This window comes from Capricornis sumatraensis, chromosome 3 (genome assembly GCF_032405125.1).
Source record: "Capricornis sumatraensis isolate serow.1 chromosome 3, serow.2, whole genome shotgun sequence".
In the NCBI taxonomy this organism is placed as follows: Eukaryota; Metazoa; Chordata; class Mammalia; order Artiodactyla; family Bovidae; genus Capricornis; species Capricornis sumatraensis.
Genome location: NC_091071.1, coordinates 126,783,400 through 126,804,216, shown reverse-complemented (window position 1 = coordinate 126,804,216; position 20,817 = coordinate 126,783,400).

The following is a 20,817-nucleotide window of genomic DNA, read 5'->3' as shown; positions in this document are numbered from 1 at the left end:
GTTAAAGAGATTGTCTTTTCTCCATTGTATATTCTTGCCTCCATTGTTGAAGATAGTGTCCATATGTGTGTGGATTTATCTCTGGGCTTTTTATTTTGTTCCATTGATCTATATTTCTGTCTTTGTGCCAGTATCATACTGTCTTGATGACTGTGGCTTTGTAGTAGAGCCTGAAGTCAGGCAAGTTGATTCCTCCAGTTCCATTCTTCTTTCTCAAGATAGCTTTGCCTATTTGAGGTTTTTTGTATTTTCATACAAATTGTGAACTTATTTGTTCCAGCTCTGTCAAAAATACTGCTGGTAGCTTGATAGGGATTGCATTGAATCTGTAAATTGCTTTGGGTAGTGTACTCATTTTCACTATATTGATTCTTCTGATCCATGACCATGGTATATTTCTCCATCTATTACTGTCCTCTTTGATTTCTTTCACCAATGTTTTTAGTTTTCTATATATAGGTCTTTAGTTTCTTTAGGTAGATATATTCCTAAGTACTTTATACTTTTCGTTGCAATGGTGAATGGAATTGTTTCCTTAATTTCTTTTTCTACTTTCTCATTTTTAGTGTATAGGAATGCAAGGGATTTCTGTGTGTTGATTTCATATCCTGAAACTTTACCATATTCATTGATTAGCTCTAGTAATTTTCTGGTGGCGTCTTTAGGGTTTTCTATGTAGAGAATCATGTCATCTGCAAACAGTGAGAGTTTTACTTCTTATTTTCCAATTTGGATTCCTTTTATTTATTTTTCTGCTCTGATTGCTGTTGCCAAAACTTCCAGAACTATGTTGAATAGTAGCGGTGAAAGTGGGCACCCTTGTCTTGTTCCTGACTTTAGGGGAAATGCTTTCAATTTTTCACCTTTGAGGATAATGTTTGCTGTGGGTTTGTCATATATAGCTTTTAATATGTTGATGTATGTTCCTTCCATTCCTGCTTTCTGGAGAGTTTTTATCATAAATGGATGTTGAATTTTGTCAAAGGCTTTCTCTCCATCTATTGAGATAATCATATGGCTTTTATTTTTCAATTTGTTAATGTGGTAAATTGCAATGATTGATTTGCAGATATTGAAGAATCCTTGCATCTCTGGGATAAAGCCCACTTGGTCATGGTGTATGATGTTTTTAATATGTTGTTGGATTCTGATTGGTAGAGTTTTGTTGAGGATTTTTGCATCTATGTTCATCAGTGATATTGGCCTGTAGCTTTCTTTTCTTGTGACATCTTTGTCAGGTTTTGGTATTAGGGTGATGGTGGCCTCATAGAATGAGTTTGGAAGTTTACCTTCCTCTGCAGTTTTCTGGAAGACTTTGAATAGGATAGGTGTGAGCTCTTCTCTAAATTTTTGGTAGAATTCAGCTGTGAAGCCATCTGGACCTGGGCTTTTGTTTGCTGGAAGATTTCTGATTACAGTTTCAATTTCCATGCTTGTGATGGGTCTTTAAAGATTTTCTATTTCTTCCTGGTTCAGTTTTGGAAAGTTGTACTTTTCTAAGAATTTGTCCATTTCTTCCACGTTGTCCAATTTATTGGCATATAGTTGCTGATAGTAGTCTCTTATGATCCTTTGTATTTCTGTGTTGCCTATTGTGATCTCTCCATTTTCATTTCTAATTTTATTGATTTGATTTTTTCTCTCTTTGTTTTTTGATGAGTCTGGCTAATGGTTTGTCAGATTTATTTATCCTTTCAAAGAACCAGCTTTTGGTTTTGCTGATTTTTGCTATGGTCTTTTTTGTTTCTTTTGAATTTATTTCTGCCCTAATTTTTAAGATTTCTTTCCTTCTACAAACCTTGGGGTTCTCCAATTCTCCCTTTTCTAGTTGCTTTAGGTGTATAGTTTAGTTCAGTTCTTTTCAGTTCAGTTCAGTTGCTCAGTCGTGTCTGACTCTTTGCAAACCCATGAATCACATCACCCCAGGCCTCCCTGTCCATCACCATCTCCTGAAGTTCACTCAGACTCACGTCCATGGAGTCCGTGATGCCATCCAGCCATCTCATCCTGGGTCGTCTCCTTCTCCTCCTGCCCCCAATCCCTCCCAGCATTAGTCTTTTCCAATGAGTCAACTCTTCGCATGAGGTGGCTAGAGTACTGGAGTTTCAGCTTTAGCATCATTCCTTCCAAAGAAATTGCAGGTCTGATCTCCTTCAGAATGGACTGCTTGGATGTCCTTGCAGTGCAAGGGACTCTCAAGAGTCTTCTCCAACACCACAGTTCAAATGCATCAATTCTTCAGCGCTCAGCCTTCTTCACAGTCCAAATCTCATATCCATACATGACTACAGGAAAAACTATAGCCTTGAACAGACGGATGTAGAATTAGGTTATTTATTTGACTTTTTTCTTGTTTCCTGAGGTATGCCTGTATTGCTATGAATTCTCCCCTTAGCACTGCTTTTATAGTGTTTCACAGGTTTTGGATTGTTATGTTTTCATTTTCATTTTTTTTCTATGTATATTTTGACTTCTTTTTTGATTTCTTCTGTGATTTGTTGGTTATTCATACGTGTTGCTCAGCCTCCATATGTTTGAATTTTTAATAGTTTTTCTCCTGTAATTGAGATCTAATCTTACTGCATTGTGGTCAGAAAAGATGCTTGGAATGGTTTCAATTTTTTTGAATTTCTGAAGGCTAGATTTATGGTCCAGGATGTGATCTATCCTGGAGAAGGTTCTGTGAGCACTTGAGAAAAAGGTGAAATTCATTGTTTTGGGGTGAAATGTCCTATAGCTATCAATTAGGTTTAACTGGTCTATTGCATCATTTAAAGTTTGTGTTTCTTCATTGATTTTCTATTTAGTTGATCTGTCCATAGGTGCGAGTGGGGTATTAAAGTCTCCCACTATTAGTGTGTTATTCGCTCTCCTCTTTCAGTTTCATCAAGATGCTCTTTAGTTTTTCTTCACTTTCTGCCATTAGGGTGGTGTCATCTGGATATCTGAGTTTTTGATATTTCTCCTGGCAATCTTGATTCCAGCTTGTGCTTCCTCTAGCCCAGCATTTCTCATTATGTACTCTGCATATAAGTTAAATAAGCAGGGTGACAATATACAGCCTTTATGTACTCCTTTTCCTATTTGGAACCAGTCTGTTGTTCCATATCCAGTTCTAACTGTTGCTTCCTGATTTTCACACAGGTTTCTCAAGAGGCAGATTGACATATACATGCTACTATATATAAAATAGAAAACTAATAAGCACTTACTGTAATAGCACAAAGAATTTGACTCAGTACTCTGTAATGACTTATATGAGGAAAGAATCTTCATAAAGAATGGATATAAGTACATGTATAAGAATTCCTGTACATCTGAAACTAACACAATATTGTAAGTAAACTATATTCAAACAAAATTTTTTAAAAAGCAGTTTTGAATTTCCAGCAAAACTGAGAGGAAGTTATTGTGATGTGTCATATACATACTGCCTCCTTGGGTGCAAAATCTCCCTCATTATTAACAGCTCCTCCATATAGGCTGATTTTTTTTTTTTTAATTTGTTTTCTCTCTTTGTTCAGTGGGAATAATTTCTATTAATCTAGCTCCAATGTTACTGATTCTTTCCTCCATCATCTCCACTCTATTATTGATCCCAAACAATGGGTATTTTATTTCAATTATTTTATTTTCAATTGTACACTATTTATTCTTCATGTTTTTTATTTATCCAGCTCCTTTTTTTTACTTGTTTCTCAAGTAAATTTTATTATAATTTATTTAAAAATCCTTGTCAAATAATTCCATCTTATATATTACCTCAGCATTTATGCTGTACTGATATAAGATATTAAGCCAAAGAAAGTGATAATAGAACTAACAAATAGGGTACATTTTAGGTTTTATGTAAGAAATCTGGCCATATTTTTTTTTTTCCAAACTGAAACTAATATAATTTAATAATGTTAAAAATATACCCACATTAATATAAAGACAAATAATACTGGGCATTTTTAAATTAAAATTAATTTTTAAATATAGCAAAATTAAATATAATAGTTTGATGCACACTTGTTATGACTCTAGTAAATATAAAATTGTACAATGAATTAATTTTTATCCTATACATGATTCTTTAGCTTATTACAACTTCTTTAAAAATAAATAGGTTATTAACATGTGAATATTATATTATATAGTTTCCTACAATTGTGCTGTAAATATAACTTAAATGATATAAAGATTTTCATCGTCTACAAATATGCATCAGGCATAAACTTGGAAACATATTTATAGTTTAATTATCTTGACTATTTTTTATATTGTTTACATTCTACATTGTTTTTCTTGACTTTTTCTGTTTTTTATACTGTTTAACTACTTTTTCTTAATAGGGATGCATCATAACATAATAAATATCTTGGGAGCCAAATATCAAGACAAAATCTATTATCTTACTAATTGTCCCTGCATACATGGGAGGCAAATAATCAAATTATCTGCAGAAAATAATCTCTAACAAAAAGAGCTACTATATCTTAACTTTTATATTACAATAAAAATTAGATAAATCATTAACATTATTAAAATCCATATGTTTTCCATATGGGAGCTACAGATTCCTTCACATAATATTCCATGTAACCATCACCATTATATTTAGCTTCCCTGGTGGCTCAGGTGATAAAAGCCTCTGCTTGCAATGCAGGAGACACAGGTTTGATCCCTGGGTTGGGAAGTTCCCCTGGAGAAGGAAATGGCAACCCACTCCAGTTCTCTTACCTGAAAAATTCCATGGATGGAGGAGTCTTGTAGGCTACAGTCCATGGGGTCTCAAAGAGTCGGACACGACTGAGCAATTTCATTTTCATTTTCACCATTATATTTAATTTATCATTTAATCAAAAACTATTTATAATTCTTGATGAGCATCATTTATCTGGAATTCATCCGGCATTAGTATATAAATGTTTATTTGTTAGATGTTTGTGTTCTGCTTACTCATAGCAATTGAAGGCAATTGCTTTGTCACAACCAATATGTTACTTGCTTCAGGTGAGATTATAGGCCCAAATAACTTCTCAACTTCAGCTGTGCAAAAGACCCAACCATCTTATCTCTAGGTTCCTGTACCATGGATACTATGAGATAAATTAATTACACAGCAAAATAGAAAACTAATACAACTGATAATATCATAAAGAATATGTGAGTTATAATTTTTTCTCTCTTTTCAGAATTCATGTAGAACAGTACTTTGATAAGTATGCCATTTCTAGATTTCAAGAATTCTATACAAGTTTTGCATTGTTCCCAAGAAATATATTTTAAATTAATCCTTAATCAGTCCACTGATTTTCTGGAAGTGACACAAGATCCACTTTAATTCAGGAATTTTCTATAGTTGACATTCCTCAATTAATGTATATGCATAGCAAAAAGATGTCAAAGTTTGAACAGTGAAAAATATACATGTATATATGTATATATATACATATGCAATTATAGTTAGTCCTCTAAACCACAGGAGATTCATTCCAGGAATCCCCACTCCCCCAGTATACCAAAACCTGCAGATGATCAAGTCCTTTATATAAAAAGACATAGTACAGTCATCCCTAGAGCTTCTTCCCTTGAGGCTCAGCTGGTAAAGAAACTTCCTGCCATTGTAGGAGATGCAAGAGACATGAGTTTGACTCTTGGGTTGGGAAGATCCCCTGGAGAAAGAAATGGTAACCTGTTTCAGTATTTTTGTCTGGAAAATTCCATGGATGGAGAAGCTTGGCAAGATACAGTTCATGAGGTCACAGACAGTAGGACATAACTGAATGCACGCAAACAGTCATTCTTGTATATCCAATGGTTTCACATCCCTGTTATGGAGAACCTACATTATAATTATTGGGAAAAAATCCTTGTATAGGTGGATTTACATGGTTCACACCTATGTTGTTCAAGGGTCAACTGAATTATACATATTTGGTTGTTATGTATATATGATATATTTGTTGTTGTTCAGTCATTAAGGCATGTCTGGCTCTTGGAGACCTTATGAACTACAGCAAACCAGGATTTCCTGTCCTTCAATGTCTCCCAAAGTTTGCTCAAATTCACATCCATTGAGTCAGTGATGTCATCCAACCATCTCATCCTCTGTCACCCACTTTTCCTCCTGCCCTCAATCTCTCCCAGCTTCAGGGTCTTTCCCAACGACTTGGCTCTTAGCATCAGATGGCCAAAATATTGAAACTTCAGCTTCAGTCCTCCCAATGAATATCCAGGGTTGATTTCCTTTAGGATTGACTGTTTTTTTTTGTTTTTTTTTTTTTTTTGTTTTTGATAATGACTCTATCAAAAGTACTTTATGTTTTTATTCAGGTTTTTAAACAAATGATACATTTTTTGGATTCCAAAGTCAACACTGTATAAAAAGGCATTAACAGACAAGTCTTACACCCATTCTTCACCCTTATTATTCCCTGCTCCCACAGTAATATTTATGATTCCATCTTGATCCATTTAATGGCTTCTTTATGCAAACACTAATCAATATAGACACCTATATTCCCCTTCTCTCTCTCTCTTTTTTTTATTTTTATTTTTATTTTTTATTTTTATTATTTTTATTATTTTTTTTTAATTTTAAAATCTTTAATTCTTACATGTATTCCCAAACATGAACCCCCCTCCCACCTCCCTCCCCATAACATCTCTCTGGGTCATCCCCATGCACCAGCCCCAAGCATGCTGTATCCTGCGTCAGACATAGACTGGCGATTCCATTCTTACATGATAGTATACATGATAGAATGTCATTCTCCCAAATCATCCCACCCTCTCCCTCTCCCTCTGAGTCCGAAAGTCCGTTATACACAGTTGTGTCTTTTTTCCTGTCTTGCATACAGGGTCGTCATTGCCATCTTTCTAAATTCCATATATATGTGTTAGTATACTGTATTGGTGTTTTTCTTTCTGGCTTACTTCACTCTGTATAATCGGCTCCAGTTTCATCCATCTCATCAGAACTGATTCAAATGAATTCTTTTTAACGGCTGAGTAATACTCCATTGTGTATAGGTACCACAGCTTTCTTATCCATTCATCTGCTGATGGACATCTAGGTTGTTCCCATGTCCTGGCTATTATAAACAGTGCTGCGATGAACATTGGGGTACATGTGTCTCTTTCAATTCTGGTTTCCTTGGTGTGTATGCCCAGCAGTGGGATTGCTGGGTCATAAGGTAGTTCTATTTGCAATTTTTTAAGGAATCTTCACACTGTTCTCTATAGTGGCTGTACTAGTTTGCATTCCCACCAACAGTGTAGGAGGGTTCCCTTTTCTCCACACCCTCTTCAGCATTTATTGCTTGCAGATTTTTGGATCGCAGCCATTCTGACTGGTGTGAAGTGGTACCTCATATTGGTTTTGATTTGCATTTCTCTGATAATGAGTGATGTTGAGCATCCACTTTCACCGGTACTATTCAACATAGTTCTGGAAGTTTTGGCCACAGCAATCAGAGCAGAAAAAGAAATAAAAGGAATCCAAATTGGAAAAGAAGAAGTAAAACTCTCACTGTTTGCAGATGACATGATCCTCTACAGATAAAACCCTAAAGACTCCACCAGAAAAGTACTAGAGCTCATCAATGAATATAGTAAAGTTGCAGGATATAAAATCAACACACAGAAATCCCTTGCATTCCTATACACTAATAATGAGAAAGTAGAAAAAGAAATTAAGGAAACAATTCCATTCACCATTGCAACAAAAAGAATAAAATACTTAGGAATATATCTACCCAAAGAAACTAAAGACCTGTATGTAGAAAACTATAAAACACTGATGAAAGAAATCAAAGAGGACACTAATAGATGGAGAAATATACCATGTTCATGGATCAGAAGAATCAATATAGTGAAAATGAGTATACTACCCAAAGCAATTTACAAATTCAATGCAATCCCTATCAAGCTACCAGTCATATTTTTCACAGAACTAGAACAAATAATTTCAAGATTTGTATGGAAATACAAAAAACCTCGACTTGCCAAAGCAATCTTGAGAAAGAAGAATGGAACTGGCGGAATCAACTTGCCTGACTTCAGGCTCTACTACAAAGCCACAGTCATCAAAACAGTATGGTACTGGCACAAAGACAGGCATATAGATCAATGGAACAAAATAGAAAGCCCAGAGATAAATCCACACACATATGGACACCTTATCTTTGACAAAGGAGGCAAGAATATACAATGGAGTAAAGACAATCTCTTTAACAAGTGGTGCTGGGAAAACTGGTCAACCACTTGTAAAAGACTGAAACTAGATCACTTTCTAACACCGCACACAAAAATAAACTCAAAATGGATTAAAGATCTAAATGTAAGACCAGAAACTATAAAACTCCTAGAGGAGAACATAGGCAAAACACTCTCTGACATAAATCACAGCAGGATCCTCTATGATCCACCTCCCAGAATTCTGGAAATAAAAGCAAAAATAAACAAATGGGACCTAATTAAAATTAAAAGCTTCTGCACAACAAAGGAAAATATAAGCAAGGTGAAAAGACAGCCTTCTGAATGGGAGAAAATAATAGCAAATGAAGCAACTGACAAACAACTAATCTCAAAAATATACAAGCAACGTATGCAGCTCAATTCCAGAAAAATAAACGACCCAATCAAAAAATGGGCCAAAGAACTAAATAGACATTTATCCAAAGAAGACATACAGATGGCTAACAAACACATGAAAGGATTGACTGGTTTTATCTCTTTACTGTTCAAGGGATTTCAAGAGTCTTCTCCAGCTCCACAATTCAGAAGCATCAATTCTTCAGCACTCAGCCTTCTTTATGGTCCAACCCTTACATTTGTACATGACTAATGGAAAAAACATAGCTTTGGATTATACAGGCCTTTCTTGGTAAAGTGATGTGTCTAGGATTGCCATAGCTTTTCTTCCAAGGAGCAAGTGTCTTTTAATTTCATGACTGCGGTCAACATCTGTAGTGATTTTGGAGCCCAAGAAAATAATGTTACTTATTGTTTCCACTTTTTCACCATCTATTAGCCTTGAAGTGATGGGAGATGCCATCATCTTAGTTTTCAGCAGCTTGTTCACTCGCTTCTTTTACTCTCATCAAGAGGCTCTTTAGTTCCTCTTTCCTTTCTTCCATTAGAACAGTGTCATCCACATATCTGAGGTTGTTGATATTTCTCCTGGTAATCTTGACTCCAGACTGTGGTTCATTCATACATTTATGCACACATATTTTATACCTGTATATGTGTGTGTGCTTGATTGCTTAATTTGAATGAATATTTAGTTTCAAGAAAACTATGCAATTTAAATTTCTTCTTTCCTTAAAGGTGGCATATAAGTGGTAGCTTTTCACTGAGTCTGAAGTCTCAGACTGAAGTCTGAAGTAGTAAAAAATTATCATAGTTATGGAAGTTTCTGGATAACTTGGCCACAGGTATTATTTTTCCATGGCAAAATAAAAATAGTAATTAAAATTATATAAATGTTTACTCCTGGAAAGGAAATATTCTCCTTTTAGTTTTCCAAATATGGAATGAAATGAGTTTAACAAGCCAGCAGTTTTGGAGTACCATTCAGTTGACTCTTACTGGGTGACTCTTATTGGGTTCCAGTATGATATTTAATCATATCCAGTGTCTAATCATATTGCAGCTCAATCATTAACATAACATGCTTGCTGATAATTAGAAATTATTTATTAAATTAAAACATAATTTATTTTCCTCACAGTGGTTGTGAAAAACTATGGAGAAAAGGAATTTTTTAACTGCAGCATTGTTTATAATAGCAAGGACATGGAAGCGACCTAGATGTCCATCAGCAGATGAATAAATAAGGAAGCTATGGTACATATACACAATGGAGTATTACTCAGCCATTATAAAGAATGCATTTGAATCCGTTCTAATGAGGTGGATGAAACTGGAGCTGATTATACAGAGTTAAGTAAGCCAGAAAGGAAAACACCAATACAGTATACTAACACATATATATAGAATTTAGAAAGATGGTAATGATAACCCTGTATGCGAGACAGCAAAAGAGACACAGATGTATAGAACAGTCTTTTGGACTCTGTGGGAGAGGGAGAGGGTGGGATGATTTGAGAGAATGGCATTGAAACATGTATAATATCATATAAGAAATGAATCACCAGTCTAGGTTTGATGCAGGATTCAGGATACTTGGGGCTGGTGCACTGGGATGACCCAGAGAGATGGTATGGGGAGGGAGGAAGGGGGTTCAGGATTGGGAACATGTGTACACCCATGGCAGATTCATGTTGATGTATGGCAAAACCAATACAGTATTGTAAAGTAAAATAAAGTAAAATTTAAGAAAAATTAAAAAAATTGAAGATGTTAAAGCAGAAGGGTTTGTGATCATTTCTAACAAGAGAATATTATTAATCAATATCTTAAAATAAAAAAATAACTGAATAACTGACTTTTCCTTTTTCATAATCTGTACAACTGAAACATAATTGTAACATCAAAAAAATACAGTATTTAATTGTTTAAATGTGTGCCTGTCAACATAAAGAACAAACAAAGACTAACATGGTTGATATACTCCTCTCTCCTCTGTACTCATTAAATCTAAACGTTTTAGTTTGCAAGTTATAAGTATAGCAAATTTCTGAAAATAAATTAGAATAAAAAACATTCACTTTTCAAGGACTTATGTTTATGTTTTTTTCCTACCTAGTATTCTCTAACTCGAGGGCTTTTCTGATGACTAATTGGAAAGAACCTGCACCGGCAATGCAGGTGATGTAGGAAATATGGGTTAGGAGGATTCCCTGTGGAAGGAAATGACAGCCCATTTAGTATTCTTGTCTGGGAAATCACACAGACAGAAGAGCCTGGCAGGCTACAGTCCATGGGGTTGCAAGAGACTAAACAACAATATCACTGCCTATCTTTATAGACTTTACTTTTTTTCTTCTCATGTTTGTTGTCTCTCTTCCTCAACAGAACACCACAGGTGTTATAACACCAAGGACAAAACACTCCAATTAAATGTTTAGTTATCCCATAGTATAAACATACTGCATTCTTTTATTAACTTCATTTTGGTTGCTCAGCTTGTAAAGAATCTGCCGACAAAGCAGAAGACCCCAATTCGATTCTTGGGTCAGGAAGATCCCCTAGAGAAGGAAATGCCTACCCACTCCAGTATTCTGGCCTGTATTTGGAATTCAGTACAGAATTCCATGGACTGTATAGTCCATGGGGTTGCAAAGAGTTGGACATGACTGAGTGACTTTGAATTCATTGCATATGTATTTATCTGAAGAAATAAAGCTGAAGAAAAAAAAATTGTATTAATTCACAGAAATCATCAGACAGTAAATCAGAACTCTATACCAAGAAAAAATTTCTTCTTTACAGAAAGAAAAAAAAAGAAAACGACTATTTTCAACATAGAAAGTGGAGAGAATCTATTGCCAGCAGACAAGCACTACAAAAATGATAAAGAAAGTCCTTCAGGGAGAAAGAAACAATACTAAAGAGAAATTTGGTTCTACAAAAGTAAATGAGGAGTGCAGGAGATGGTGAATGCATGATTAACTTCGAAGTGCTTTTTCTTATTTTTTAATACTTCAACAGTGAATTGAAAATAACAATGAAAACTAACAATTCATTTTAGGGTTTATATTCTATGTAGAAGTGAAATGTGTGGCAACAAAGGCACAAAGGCTGGGAAAGGGATGATGGAATGCTACTAAATGAGGATGGGTATAATATCATTTGACGTTGTACTGTGACCACTTACAGGTTAATAGTGTGGATCTCTGTAGTATTCTAGACTTCTAAGCTCACGTTACAGCCTTTTAAACTCAGAGATTTGTCTTTGTCCTTTTACTTGAAGGAAAACTTGGGTAGATATAATACTCTTTTTTTCACATGACCTTTCCTTTAGTAATTTGACACTGTTTTTCAGCTGCTTTCTGACATCAATGAACACTGCTCTTGAGAAGTCTGAGGACAACTTGACAGTATTTTTAAATAGATACACAAACTATTATTTATCTTTACTGAAGTTATTTAGGCTTTAAAAATTAATTTATAAATTTTACCAGTTCCTTTACAAGTTTTTTTTTTCCATTATCTTTTATTGTTTTTCTGTCTTCTATGAGTGTTATTTGTGTGTATTCTTTATGTTACTGTTTCAAAGCTATGCTTGCTTCACCAACTTTTCTTTTTCTCCAATAATACTAGGCAATTTTTAAAAATCTGCATAGGTCTTACAAAAATTTTAATACTTTTATTGTTGTTTTAACAAAGGACTTTAAAAAATAAGACTCATTGTGTTTCCTTGAGCTTTGCCTGGACCCAAATTCTATTCATTTTTAGGAGTTGTACCTCACTGGTGACCTTTGAGATCCCAGATTATTTCAAAGCAACTTCCCCAGTTTCTATCAGCAATTCTGCCTTGGTCAATCATTCTTGCTGACAGAGCAGCTTCTCAAAATATATGTTGAAGACTTCTGAGATTTGCCTGCACTGGTCACCTCAAAACTTTCAAATCTTCCCTGTAGCTCTTTTATGGTCTCCTGTGTGACTTGTCTTAAAAATCTCTCATACATAGTATCAGTTTTATGGTCCTAAAATGAAATATATGGCACACTAAAATTAGGAAATTTCATTGTGTATTCTCTACAAAGAAGATATTCACAAAGTATGAGGATGGTTCAAAATGCAAGGAATGGTATGGGAATCCACAGCAAATTATAGCAGAGGAGCTCTTGTTCACGTAAGAGCAAACAAATTCTAAATATCCTAGACAAGGAAGGGTACAGAAAAGAAGTGGCTAGCATAACCTGGAAAGAGATATCAATAAATAAAGTTGTATTGACAGAAGTAGTGTCATCCATGTGAGGGACATACACAGATGAAATATCTCTCTGGGACAAAAACACTGAAATAAATCTGTTTACATCAATATAATTCCTCCCTTTGATTCCCAGCCAAGACTGTGTATTGTCTACGTGAACCAAAAGCTAAGATTCTCAGCTTCTCAGGGCAAAGGTAGGATAGGATGATGGCAAGTGAACAAATGCAAGATCCGGCAAAGTCCACCACTATGCCTTCTCAGCTTTTCACTCTTGTCCTTCTTACAGGTAAAAGTCTGTGTCTCCATTTTAAAGTACACACAAAGGACAATCATCTGCAAGTAAAGGTATCATCATGAGTACCATCAATTTATTGGGGAGAAGCAGGGAGAAAAAAGAAACTAATATAAAATATATAGCTGCTGTATTCCTGGGCATCCCAGCTGGTCATAAAGTATAAGTTAGTAAAAATAGACACCTTTATGTGTCTAAGTAATGACAGAAACTAATCATACCACACACCACTTGCTCTTTCCTACTTTACGGATAAATTGGGTTCTTGGCCTGGTGAAATAACTCAAAGTGTTATCCCTGCAGAACTTGAGTTATTAATGACATTTTTTTTTAGTAGAAACAAGTTTTTCATTGACCACGATTATGAGGAAAGAGAGATCTAGGAAGAATCCTTCTTATTTCCAAACAGTCTTCTTGTTGCCTGCTAGGTTATCAACAACAAAAATTGTCCCTAGTCATCAGGATCAATCAACAATATAGGTTCCCTGTTGATTTGTTATTTAACCTAAATGATGAATGTCAAATTATGAGGGGCATCTTCCAATTCATTGGAACCATTTTTGAGTTCCCTAATGGAAGCAGACTTCCCTTGGGCACAATGACCTACAAGCACAGTTTCTAGAGCATAGAAACCAGGACAAATATTCTTCAAATAGATTATTAGTAATACTGAGAGAAGCCCCTCCTATCTCTGCTATTGATTTGGGGATTTATTTATTTATTTTTTTTAATCTATGGGGAAGACTGTATAATATGTTGATTACTGATTTTAGGCAAATGATTCATTCCATAGGCTGAGATCTCAATGCAACAGGTTCATATAAGCCACTGGTTACATGACTGAACCTTCTGAAGGTCACTACACTGTTCCTCCAAGCCAAATGCTTCTGATTGATGGAATACACAATAAGACCAGCAAATTACATGCTGATGATATACTGCCACATTTCCTTTGACATAACTCTCTGGCTATCAGTTTCATGTGGCATACCATAGGGATGAATACAATATTCTATAAATCTATGAGTAATAGTAAAAAGCTATATGCAAAGAAGGCAATTCTATAATCAAAGTATATCTGGCTCAGTCATGAGAATGATTGTTCCTATGATAGAAAGGTTCTAATCTACCATGATGTTACCAGTTTGTACTTTATGAGAATGGTGATGTGATAAAAGTTTATTTGATATTTCTACAGAGATAGCTTAAATTCATTCAGAAGTCAAGAAACCTATGATTAAATATATCTTAATCTTTTATCCATCTTTCATATCATCTTCCATTTTTTTTAGTCTATATCCTAATCAATGGCATTTCAATCTACTTACATACTTGAGCTAGAAAGTAGCTTCCAAGTAGATTCTAAGTAGCTTCTAAGCAAACTTAGAAGTTTTAGAAACTTAGAAGCTTTAGAAACTTAGAATCCTTAGCTTATTCTTGTGCTTTACCCTCCATACTCTTTTAGTAATCCAGTTTATAAGAAAGAAAGAAAGTGAAGTCACTCAGCATGTCCGACTCTTTGCAATCCCATGGACTGTAGCCTATCAGGATTCTCCATCCAAGGGATTTTCCAGGCAAGAGCACTGGAGTGGGTTGTCATTTCCTTCTCCAAGGAATCTTCCCGACCCAAGGACTGAACCCAGGTCTCCCGCATTGTAGACAGACATTTTACTGTCTGAACCACCAGGGAAGACCAAGTTTATAGAAGTCTATTCAAATTCACCACAAATAAGTTGTTTTCATCTTCATTCTCTATATCATAGCCTCTCCCAGAAACTTTCCTAATACTCTTTTGCACAGGAATAGTTTCCTCTGTATCTTATCCCATCCCTCTCCACTCTTCCCTCAAATGTGTGTTTAAAAATACAAATATATCACTTATTTTCTTTTTAATTAACTCAATCTTCCTTAGAGGTGATTATGGCATGCAAAACCCATTAAAATCTGTCCTCATCCTTCTTTTGCTTTACTCCTTGTCATCTATTTGTCCGAACTTCAAAGATTTATGTTCTAGCTACAATGCACTATAATATTTCATGTTTAAGACTATAAATATAATATATAATATACTCTGGCATTCTGTTCTATTCACTATAATTCTTATACTTCAGAACAAATGCAGTCAGTGGTATGGAAATATAACTTGAAGATAAAGTAAAAAATAGATTTAAAATAAGAAATTTATTTAATCTGCAAGGGTTAAATAAGGATGACAAATTTCCACCAAAACAAGAAACCTCAAAAACATTTCATTTTTTTCTTTTTTAACTCTGGAAAATAATGTTATAAAAGTCATCTTCCTACTTGAATCTTTGTTTTCTCTCATTTAATCAATTATTATTTATCACTTGAAAGTCTTAATAGGCATACACTCACAAATAAAGAAAAAAAAAGATTTTAAATAGAGGTATTAACTTTCACAGGAAATGTATGATGTTTATCTTTTTTTCAAACAAACCATTTAATGCAACAACAATTTTTATAGTCTCTGTACCAACTATAAAATGATCTTTTGGGAGGCACAAAAGAATGTCAATTAACAAGGTGTGTATGCCCACTATTTATTTTCACAAGTAGCATACACAACATGACATTTAGCATCCAGTCACCTTATATAAAGGGCTTTGTTTTGTCTGGTCTTGCTTTGCTTTCTATTGATTAGATGGTTATGGAAGCAGAACTTCTCTGTCACTTTAGAGGAAACTGTCTGGACAGCAATGAATGTATCATAAATCAATTCTACCAGGAGAATGAATCACAACCAAAGTCACTATCATGGTATAAAATATTTATAACAGGAATCAAAATGCACGTTCTTCATCACAGAATTTTAGTTTCAAAAATGTGTGCAATAATATGATAAGGTCTTACATTCATTAATTTAAATCTATATTTAATAATTATATAAATGCTAAACCCATGTTACATGAAAGTGGGAACTACTGAATAAAATAATTGATTAAAGTCAGAATTTTTATAGCATAACATGTACAAGCATGTCTAAACAGAAATTCTATTAAGTCAGATTTGACTATGCAGGATTGCATGCTCCATTCATAGATCCTACTGATTTTTTAAAATTATATAAGTCACTCTGAAGTTTTTTTAGTAGATACTGAACCAACTTTGTACATATATATATATATATATATATATATATATATATATATATTTACACATATATGTTACTTTTCACAGAGATTCCCCATTTTATTTGTATTCCTGAATCATTTGATTTCTCTAAAAATTAAAGATTAAAAAAAAAAAAAAGCCACTCCCCCCCTGTTGCAATTGTGGATATTTAGTGGCTCAGATGGTAAAGAATCTGCCTGCAATGTGAGAGACCTGGGTTCGACCCCTTGGTCAGTAAGATCCCCTGGAGAAGGGAATGGCAACACACCCCATATTTACGCCTGGAAAATTCCAGAGACAGAGGAGCCTGGCCGGCTACAGTCTATGGAGTCACAGAGTCAGATACAACTCAGAGACTAACACTTATTTTTTAACAGTTACATTTTAAAAGTATCTTATAAATATTACAAGGAGAAATATTGGCTATGCAAGAGAAATAAAATTGAAATGATCTAGTAGGGTGTTGTTGAGCTGAAAAGAAGTTTCTATTTCTAAGGCATTATTATTATTCACCAATTACAGTATTTTGGTATACTGAAGAGAAGTAAAAAAAGATCAAAATCCTAAAGAGAAAATTTTCATCACTATTTTTTCTATAATGGTTAAGTAATATGTATTTTGGGAGTGCAGTACAGTATATTCAAAGGGTTAAGTAAAAACAGTTAAAATAAAAATAGAGACAGTAAGAAGACATTCTGTCCATTTTCCTTTGTGTATGCTTTATTTAAATAAAATACTTGACTTATTCCTTGGCTGCTTGTCTTTCAACGGATGTTCAACAATCCATTTAGCGCTCAATATTTATTAATGTTAAGAAAAAATTTGTTTATAAATGTTTAAGATGTTTCTTACTGCAATAGAATAGCACTGAATGAGAAGAGTTTTCAATAACTCATGGAAAAGTTGTTCAAATCAAGGATTTTCATATTATGAATGATATTTATGTGCCCCCTGTTTCTGTTCTTTCTACTTTAAATAATAGGTGCTTTTAATAATTGGTACACTTTTATTATTGAGATTATTATTATTGTTGCTGCCATTATTATAAACAAGTAGACTTGAATGATTTTTGAACAAGGTTAAATTTTATACTCAGTGTGAAACTAAGGATGTATAAAGATATAATTTCAGAATAAAATAAAAAATAGAATAGCATGACTCCTAACTGCCTTGAAATGGCATTTGCTTAAAGTCTATGCCCTTAATAAACTGTTAATATGAAAGCAAATTCGTAAATTAATGCTAGTCTTAAGCTCTTTTTGACAATATGTTCTATGTGCATGTGTGCATAAAAGTAAATATTATACAGACATCTTAGCCAACAATTTTATCTCTATTACTAATGCTTAAGTAAATAAGTTTATAAACAATAGGGCACATGAATAATTTGTTCACTACAAGTCTGTTTTAAACTGTATCAATTGTAATTGTGTATATTTGAGAAGAAATAACTTAATAAAGTACAGTAAAAACATTCAATGGAATATGGTATATTGTTATAAATATTCAGATATGTTTTTATATGAAATAATATCTGGTTTATAATAATCAGTTTACAAAAAGAGTATTAATTATGTCAGCAAACATATACTGGGTAAAATTAAGCCAGTAACAATAAAGATAAAATACACAGCAGTATAATTAAGTAATTAAGAATGAAGACCAAGGGAATATTTCATGCAAAAATAGGCACAATAAAGGATAGAAATAGTATGGACAAAACAGAAGCAGAAGACATTAAGAAGAGGTGGCAAGAATAGAGAGAAGAATTATACAAAAAAGATCTTCATGATCCAGAAAATCACGATGGTATGATTACTCACCTAGAGCCAAACATCCTGGAGTATGAAGTCATGTGAGCCTTAAGAAGCATCAATAGGAACAAAACTAGTGGAGGTAATGGAATTCCACTTGAGCTATTTCAAATCCTGAAAGATGATGCTGGGAAAGTGTTGCACTCATTATGTCAGCAAATTTGGAAAACTCAGCAGTGGCCACAGGACTGGAAAAGGTCAGTTTTCATTCCAATCCCAAAGAAAAGCAATGCCAAAAAATGCTCAAACTGCTGCAAAATTGGGCTTATCTCACAGGCTAGGACAGTAATGCTCAAAATTCTTCAAGCTGGCTTGGAAAGTACATGAACCATGAACTTCCAGATATTCAAGCTGGATTTAGAAAAGGAAGAGGGACCAGCCATCAACTTACCAACATCCACTGGATCATCAAAAAAGCAAGAGAGTTCTGGAAAAACATCCATTTCTGCTTTATTGACTATGCCAAAGCCTTTGACTGTGTGGATAATAATCAACTGTGGAAAATTCTGAAAGAGATGGGAATATCAGACCACCTGATCTGCCTCTTGAGAAATCTGTATGCACTCATGAAGCAACAATTAGAACTGGACTTGAAACAACAGACTTGTTCCAAATAGGGAAAGGAGCACAGCAAGGCTGTATAATGTCACCCTGCTTATTTAACTTACATGCAGAATACATCATGCAAAATGCTAGGCTGGATGAAGCACAACCTGAAATCAAGATTGCCGGGAGAAATATCAATAACCTTAGACATGCAGATAACACCACTCTTATGACAGAAAGTGAAGGAGAACTAAAGAGCCTCTTGATGAAAGTGATAAAGTTGGCTTAAAACTCAACATTCAGAAAACTAAGATCATGGCATCTGGTCCCATCACTGCATAGCAAATAGATGGGGAAATAGTGACAGAGTATTTTTTTTTTTTTTTTTTTTAGGTTCCAAAATCATTGCAGATGGTGACTGCAGCCTTGAAATTAAAAGACAAGTACTCATTGGAAGAAAAGTTATGACTAACCTAGACAGCATATTCAAAAGCAGAGACATTACTTTGCAAACAAGGTCCATCTAGTTAAAGCTATGTTTTTTCCAATAGTCATGTATGGATGTGAGATTTAGACTATAAAGAAAGCTGAGCACTGAAGAATTGATGATTTTGCACTGTGGCTTTGGAGAAGACTCTTGAGAGTCCCTTGAACTGCAAGGAGATCCAACTAGTCTAGTCCTAAAGGAAATCAGTCCTGAATATTCATTGGAAGGACTGATGCTGAAGCTGAAACTCCAATGCTTTGGCCATCTGATGTGAAGAGCTGACTCATGTGACAAGACTCTGATGCTGGAAAAGATTGAAAGCAGGAGGAGAAGGGGACAACAGAGGATGAGATGGTTAGATGGCATCACTGACTCAATGGGCATGATTCTGAGTAAACTCCAGGAGTTGGTGATTGACAGGGCAGCCTGGCGTGCTGCAGTCCATGATGTCACAGTCATATATGACTGAGTGACTGAACTGAAGAATGAAGACACTAAGATAAGTTAAATTAAGTGTGTTTATTAAAGAGAATTGCATAGGGTAATGTCATCTCAAGGATTTGGGAAGTCATAAAAAGTTAAAGTCAAGATGAAATGTACAGAGTAAGAAGGATTTAGATCAGTAAAAGTTGGAATGCTGCAAGGAGACCATTTCAAGCACATCCGCTATCTGTCCTAAGGTTGTATCACTGCAAAGAGCTGTCCAGTTTAATGAAGAGAAAGCCATGTCTTGAGATGCTAAAGTAGACCCTAGAGTTAGTCAGCTTACGTCAGGTTATTTTAAGAATGTAGGATTTGACCGGAAGTAAAATGTCATGGTAATGAAAAGTTATCAATCTGCTGAGGGACATAATCTTATTTTCCTTTTTACAAAAGAGCTTTTGGGTAAAAGAGTGATGAATGGGTTAGAGTGGGACAAGAGTAAATATAGGGAGCCTAGTTTTGAGAGTATGCCATAAAGGCTAGTGATAAAAGCATCCTACGTAAAACAAGGTCACAACAATGAACAAAACACTTAATAGATACATGTGGTAAGACATAGAAGTTGATTTTGAGGTGTGAGAAAAGTTTGAAAAATGATAATTCACAGTAGCAAAATCAAGCATCATGTCTAAATGTATAATTCATGAAAAATCTGAACAGGTATATGTAAAAATATTAATAGATAAATCACTGGTAGGTATGATAACAATTAACTTTGGTTTTGTTCTTTAGACTTATGCTTACTATATTTTTCAAATAACACATGATTTTTCTAATCAAAATAATCAATGTTGTTAAAGCAAGCAATACAAACTGTAACATACTCCATGTCTTAATTTCTTTGTTGATGAATTCTGGCTAGGGTGCATGTGTTTAAGACTTTCCCTTAACTCCGGTTAGACTGACAGTTTTCTGCACTCAGTCTGTAAAGTTGAGAATGGCTTTGAGTGGGAGCATGGTGTTTATACGTGAACAACAACAACATAGTGTAAAATTAAGAGAAAAGAATACAGATTGATCTTAGTATTCTTGACTCCAGGCTTTTGAGAATATGGATCTTATTTATTTAGTATTTTTATCTTTAAGATATATTATGACCTTGCAATCAGTAGACAAGCAATATGTTTTCAATAAGACTAATTAAACCATTAATTGTTTTGTTGTCAATTCTACCCTTTTAAAGTTTTCTCAATATCTTACCCTAATTTTACTAGCTTTGAACTAGCAT